Genomic DNA, 8,007 nt, shown 5'->3' on the forward strand with positions numbered 1-8,007 from the left:
GGTCTTCCTTTCTCTAAAGCATTTAGTCTGTTTTGTGAGCCTTTGTCTATTTACTCTCGGATCATATGAGCGAGACTAATGTCCCTAGACATTTGATTTACATGATGGGCAGGGCAAAAAAAGGGTAACAATTTCTGTTTGCGCAGTGATTCTTGACCTGAATATTTTTTGATGGGAGTTTTTTTTGTTACCTGTTCAATTTCTTCTTTTGTACAGGTCTGTTCAAGTTTTCTACTTCACTCTGTGTTAGTTTAGTTAGGTTGTGTTTTTCTATAAATGTATCCATTTCTTTTAGATTTTCAAGTTCATTTGAGTACAATTTTTCATAGTATTCTGTTGTTATCCTTTATACTTCCATTGGTTCTATTGTGATGTCACCCATATCATTTCTTATGTATGTTATTTGCATGTTTTTTTTCTTTTGTTACATTTACCAATCATTTGTCAATTTTATTAATCCATTCAAAGAACCAACTTCTTATCTCATTGACTTATCGTTTTTCTGTTTGCCATTTATTTCTGTTCTAATCTTTACTATTTCTTTTCTTCCTGTGACTATAGGTCTACTTTGCTGGTCTTCTTCAAACTGTTGGCAATATTGTGTTGATTTTGATTCTTTCTTCTGTTTGGATGTGTGGGTTTATTGCAATAAATTTCCCTCTAAACATTGCTTTATTGTCCCAAAGGTTTTCATGTGCTGTAATTTTATTCTCATTTTAGTCAAGGAATTTTTATTTCATTTTTTGTTTGCTCTATTGTTGTTAAGCGCTGTTGAGTTGGTTTTGACTAATAGTGGCCCTGTATAGGGTTTCAGAGGAGCAATTGGTGAGCTTGAATTGCCAACCTTATGGTTCAAACCAACCTTGCAGTCCTATTAGCCAGTAGCTTTTCAGCAGGGTGCTATTCAGTTTCCATGTATTTTATTTTGTTTCCTAGACCTTCAACTTGTTGATTTCTAATTTTATATTATTGTGATCTAAATGATGCTTTGTAGTATTTTGATGTTTTCAAATTTATTGAGACTTGCTTTATGGCCTAACATATGGTCTTTTCTGGAGAATGTTTCATGTGCACTGGCAAAGAATGTATATCTTACTGTTGTTTGATTGAGTGCTCTGTCTAAATCTATGAGGTCAAACTGGTTTAGTGTATTGTTTACTAAATTGGTTTACAAATCGGTTTAGTGTATTGTCTGTTGAGTGTCTTTCTAGTTGTTCTGTCCTTTATCAAAAGTGGTATATTAAAATCTCCTACTCTTATTGTAAGGAGCTCTGGTAGCATAGTGGTTATGAATTGGGCTGCTAATCTCAAGGTCAACAGTTTGAAACTACCAGTTGTTCCACAGGAGAAAGATGAGGCTTTCTGCTCCCATAAAGATTTACAGCCTCGGAAACGATGTGCAGGGTTGCTTTGAGTCAGAACCAACTCCACAGCACATAACCTCCACCACCACCACTCTTATTATAGAGTTGTCTCTTCAACATTGTTAGAATTTGATTTACGGATTTTCAGGCTCTTTCATTGGGAGCGTAGAGATTTATTATGGCTATATCCTCTTGTTCAGTTGATCTTTTAATCATAATGTCCTTTTTTTTTTTTTTGCTAGTTTTTGCCTTAAAGTTTATTAAAAACTAAAATTGCCACTCCTACTAATTTTTGACTGCCATTAACATGACAGATTAGAAATCAAAAGGTAGAAAAAACAATTTTTGTCTTTGTGTGTTACGTGTATCTCTTGTAGACAGCATATTAAAGGATCCTATTTTCTTATCCATTCTGTTACTCTCTCTCTCAACCAGTACATTTAATCCATTGATATTCAGTGTAATCATCAATAGATATGAATTAATTATATCATTTTGCTATTTTTTGTTTAACATATTTTTCTGTGCTGAGTTCATTTTATTTGTGTATTTTCTTATCAATTTAGTCACTGCTGTTGTTTTAAGATTTACAAAATCTTTATGATTTTTTTCCTTTTCCTGATTTGAAATGAAAAGAAATTAATTTTCCTTTTGGCTACCCTGTAATTTATTAATTTCTTCCTTAGTTTAAAACCATCTGTTTTATCTTGAAGTCTACTTGATTCATTGCCTTTTAAAAGTTATATAACTATACTTTTCCTTTTTTTGTCATTGTCTCCAATATAAATTGTTATGTCTAATTTCCTATTTTCAGTCTTTTTTACTTTGGATACTTCTATATCTGGATTGAATTCTGGATGGTGTTGCCGTGTATGTCAATCTCAGGGTTTTGTCTGCTTTATTGGTTCTCAGTCCAAAGGACACCCTTTAATATTTTCTGTAAAGTTGTTCTGGTTTTTACAAATTCCTTTATTACTGTTTTTGTCTGGAAACATTCTAATTTTGTCATCATATGTCAGGGGTAATTTTACTAGCTATTTGATTGTTGGTTGGCAATTCTTTAAGAGTTTTGTGTATGTCTCTCCATTGCCTTCTTGTTTGCATGCTTTCTGCTGAAAAATCAGAGTTTAATTTTATTGGTTCTCTTTGTAGGTAACTTTTTATTTTTCTCAAGCTGCTTTCAGGATTCTTTCCTTGTCTTTGTTTTTTGAGGGTTTCATTATGATTTTTTTTTTTTAACTTTTGTAATAAATTGTGTTGCGCCCCCTTTTATGCTATCAACATTACTCCATTGTAAGTATTTTTTGTTATGGACACTTAAGGAAACAATAGTAATCAACATTCTGAAGCAACCAAGACAGTAGCTTTCATAACAGTTATTAGGCCAACCTCAATTATATTTGGCCAATTAACTTGGCATTGTCCTTGTCCACATTTGTCAAGCATTATGATATGTCTTGGTGATTTTATTTGGGGGTCTATCCTGTTTGGGGTTCATTCAGCTTCTTGAATGGTTATCGTCCCATGTTTCATGAAACTAGTAATTTTTTTCTGACGGGTCTTCGATGATCTTCTTTGTGCTTTTCTTTGTCTCTTTCTGTTACTGAATTCTAATTAACTGTAAGTTATTCCTCTTAATGTTGTCCTACATAAATCTTAGGCTTTGTTTAGATTGTTTTCATTCTTTTTTCTGATTGTTCAAATAGCTTGCTAGTAGTGAGAGATTTATCTTCAAGTTTACTAATTCAGGCTTCCTTTAATTCAAATATACTCCTTTGCCCTTTCAATGTATTGTTCAGTTCCAATCTTGGTATTAATCTGGATTTCTATTTGCAGGTATTATATTGTTTCCAATCCTTTATATATTTCATTTGATTGTTCCTGTAGTGCTTTCCTGAATTTTTTTGTGTTTTTCTCTACTTGTCTGTCAATCCTTTGGATGTACCTAAGTATCACTCTCTTTACATATTTTGCAGGTAGTTCCAATGCTTTTTGCCAGACTAATAACATCTCCATTTCAAATACCTTTTATAAACAATGTAAAAGATGCCCATACACAGGGACCTCACTAGATGGAATTCACAGAATTAAATTGACTACATCGCTAGCTGGAAAGAGATGGTTGAAAACTCCCTTATCATTAGCCAAAACCAAGCCAGGGGCAGACTGTGAAGCAAACCATCAATTGCTTATATACACATTTAGGCTGAACATGCAGAAAATTAAAACAAGTCCTTAAGAGTCAAAACCAGCTCACCTGAATTTAGAGATCACCTCAAGAACAGATTTGATGCAATATATGCTCATGCCTGAATACCAAAAGAGTTGTGAGATGACATTAAGAAAAATCACATGGAAAAATAGTAAAAGGCCATTAAGAAGACAAGAAAGAAAGAAAAGATCAAAATGGATGTCAGAAAAGACTCTGAAACTTACTACCAACCATAGGTTTGCTAAAGCAAATGGATAACATGAGAAGGTAAAATAATAACTTAACAGAAAATTTCAAAGGACAGCTCAAGAAGCCAAAGTCAAATGTTATAATGAAATGTGCAAAGATCTGGAGTTAGAAAACCAAAAGGGAAGAACACAACAAGCATTTTTCAAGCTGAAAGAACCGAAGAAAAATTCAAGCCTCAACTTGCAAAACATTGAATGATGCAGAAATCCTCAATAGAAGATGGAAAAAATGCAGAGTCACTGTACCTAACAGACATGGTTGATGTTCAACCATTTCAGTAGGAATGATATGATCAAGAACTAGTGATAGCGAAGGAAGAAGTCCAAGATGCACTGAAGGCACTGGAAAAGAGTAAGGGTCTGGTAATTGATGGAATACAAATTGAAATATTTCAACAAACTGATGCAGTACTGGAGGCACTCACTCATCTATGCCAAGAATTTAGAAGGCAGTTACCTGGCCAACTGACTGGAAAAGATCCATAATTGCACCCATTGCAAAGATCGGTGACCCAACAGAATGCAGAAATCATCAGACAAGATCATTAATATCACATGCAAGTAAAATTTTGTTAAAGATAATTCAAACATTGTTCTGGTTTGAAAAATAAGTTAAGCACAAGTTTATTTGTTTACAGTACTCCAGGACCAATATTTTCTGAAGGTAAATTTTCTTAAACATACAATCAGAGGAGGAGAAACAACCCCCAATTCTTATTTTCCCATTTACATCTTTAGCACAAAACAGAGGAAGTACCATCCTTATAAACCACTTCTTCAGCAATTCACATATCCCTATATGCTACACCTCATCAAGAAACCATTGGCAGAGTTCTTGGATATAACAGAAGACAAATAAAATGCCATACATAATTTTTAATTCTGCAAAACTCTACTCAATAATATGAAACTGCAAGGATCACCTTACCTTGATGAAACCTGAAACAATTGACAGCAGGTTTCAATCATGGCTCCATCACTATTTAGCTATGTGCCTTCTGGACAGCATTTACCCTCTCCAAGCTTCCTGCCTACACACTGAAAAGCACATTCACCTTACCTTGTTGTTGTTGTTGTTAACTGTCTTCAAATCACCTGCCCTCCCACTCATAGCAATACCATGAACAATGAATGAATCAATATGCTACCCCATCCTGTGCAATCTCCATGATGAGTTACAGATCCAATCACTGAGCTTCATAATTGTTTCACAGGCTAATTTCAGGAAGTAGATCACAAGGCCTTTCTGTCTTAGCTCTACTGAAACCTGTTTAGCATCACAGTAACAGGCAAGTCTTTTCTGACAGATGGGTGGTAGCTACCCTTGAGGTGCATTAGTGGGAACTGATGCAAGTCTGTCACATGGAAGGTAAGAATTCTATCACTGAAGCCATAACCTTAGCCTAAATTATCTCTTAAGATGGAGAAGTCCTGGATTTTATGAAGCTAAATTCTGGTGTGGTGCTGTAGGATAAGCACTGGACTGCTAACTGAAAACAAGCAGTTCAAACTCAGTAGCCACTCTTGGAAAATTCTTTAAAGGGTCTTTATGAATCAGAACTAACTCAAAGACACTTAATAACAGTAACAGAAAAAGTGATTTTAGGTAGCCAAGTACATTTCTTTCTCATTTGGTGACAACATTCATATAAATGAATTTCAGTAAAACTGTAAGAGCTGTAAGAAATGTCTTAAATAGAAATTTACTATGGACTCCCATTTCTGTGCTTTTTTCTGAATGTGCATAGCCTCTGCCTTGCTCTTTACTACTTGGGTAAATGAATATAATTTCTTTCCTCTAATCATCACACAGAAAGTCTCCAAATTCAAATGCAAAATGGTGGCTCCTCAGAGGCAACAACAGGCAGTTAGATATTTGCAGTTCTGCATATTCCAGCAAGCAATTTAAAATGTCATATAGAGACTCCCCCTACTTCCCCCAGACACCCATTTGCAGAATTGCTAGTAAATCAACATAATTTGTTTTCCCTGAGACTGTGTTCAGCCAGGGAAACCTCCAAAACTGCTGAAGCTGCTACAATTATATGAAATTATTGCATCTCACAATCAGGTACTTCTCTATAATTGGTTGTGCAAATGAAGGACAGTATACATAATTTAGAAACAGAGGATTATCTTTTAAACACAGCCTGTTAGTTTAAGTTCATAGTGTTCCCTTTGCTTAATAAAATTCTACAACTCAGCAGATATTAGTAGGTATCCCAGGACACACACTTTGCTTGGGTGAACTCAAATATTTAGTATATAGTGCATGTCAAATTTTTTGCAGTATTTGAATGCAAATATACCATCATTGTATAAGTCTTCTTTGACTACAGAATGGAGATTAACCTTCATTTTAATGCAACTGATGGGCAGTTCTTTCTTCTTCTTTTCTTTTTGGAAAGCTATAACAGAAATTTTGTAGGTAAGTCAATAATATTGAATTTCACATACATGGCACCACTGAAGGAAATGGATTAGAACCCAAAGGGGGTTCCTGTATAATGCTTGTTTTCAGAAAGAAAGAACTGTTCCAAGACTCAAACTATGTGTGTATAGTAATATGGATAGAATCTGGATTGAGGAATTCCTTTGAAATTTAAAACTACAGAATAACATGGTGGCAAAGAAAGTCTAAATAAGTTCCACGAAAGCAAAACTGTTTGACTAGCTGCATCATCACTATCAGGTCTGTTTGCTTTTCTAATACTCCATTTCCTTATGTACAAAATAAAGGAAATGAGTTACATAATATCTATGATATTGTTATACTGTAAATATTACTGTTCAGCAAGGTCAATTTGAGCCACAAGGTTGGTGGTTTAAACCCACCTGTCACTCCTTGGAAACAGTATACAGGGTCATTGTGAATCAGAACCAGCTCTTAACAACAACAATATTACACAAAATCCACCATTTGTCTGTCAGTTTGTTGTATTGTGGTGGCTTGTATATTGCTAACATGTTGGAAACTATATCACTAGTATTTAAAATAAATGGTGAACAGGTTTCAGCTGAGCTCCAGACTAAGACAGCCTAGGAAAGAGGAAAGGCAGACTACTCCAGAATGTTTAGCCACTGAAAACATTATGAGTAGGAGTGGAATATTGTCAGAGATAGTGCCAGAAGTTAAGCCCCTTAGTGGGAGTCATTCCTAATATACCTAGGGAAGAGTTGCTTCCTCAAAGTGGAGTTGACAATAATGATGTAAATATAGTAAAGCTTTCATAACCTTCATTTGTACATGTGGCACAATTCAAAATGAGCAGAAACACCTGCAAAAATCATGAATAATCAGAACATGGAATGTATGAAGTATGAATCTAGGAAAATTTGTAATTGTCCAAAAAGAAATGGAATGCAAAAAAAAAAGAAAGAAAAAGAAATGGAATGCATAAAGATCAATATCCTAGGCATGTATGAGTGGAAACGGACTGGTATTATTATGTTGGGAATGACAAATTCAAGAGGAAGAGCATTACATTCATCATCAAAAGAATGTTTCAAGAGCTATTTATAATGCAGTCTGTAATAGGATAATATCCATATACTTACAAGGAAGACCAGTAAGACCACTATTATAAATCCAAATAATGCACCAGCCACTAAATCCAGTATTGCTGAAATTGAAGGATTCTATCCACTTCTTCAAGGAGCTCTGGTAGCGTAGTGGTTACGAGTCAGGTTGCTACCCTCAAGATCAGCAGTTCAAAACTACCAGCCATTTCATGGGAGAAAGATGAGACTTTCTGCTCCTGTAAAGATTTACAGCCTCAGAGGCCCTATACAGGGGTCGCTATAAGTCAGAAATGACTCCATAGCACATAATCACCACCACCACCACCCATTTCTTCAGTCTAAAAATGATCAAATATGCAATCAAGATGCATTGATAGTGACTGGTGATTGGAACATGAAAGTTGGAAACTAAGAGGAAGAATTAGTAGTTAGAAAATACAGCATAATTATAAATACAGTTATAATTTGGCAAGACCAATGACTCATTCATTGTAAATGCCTTTTTTAGTCAACATAAAAGGTAACTCTAGGAGGCAGGGCTTGATGGCGTTTAGGGTACAGGTGCAGTGAGGTTCATCGTCAGTGTTGTTGTTGTTGTCAGGTGCCATAGAGTCGGAACAAACTCATAGCAACCCCATGCACAGCAGAACGAAACAATGTC

This window comes from Chrysochloris asiatica, unplaced genomic scaffold (assembly GCF_000296735.1).
Source record: "Chrysochloris asiatica unplaced genomic scaffold, ChrAsi1.0 scaffold00143, whole genome shotgun sequence".
Classification (NCBI taxonomy): Eukaryota; Metazoa; Chordata; class Mammalia; order Afrosoricida; family Chrysochloridae; genus Chrysochloris; species Chrysochloris asiatica.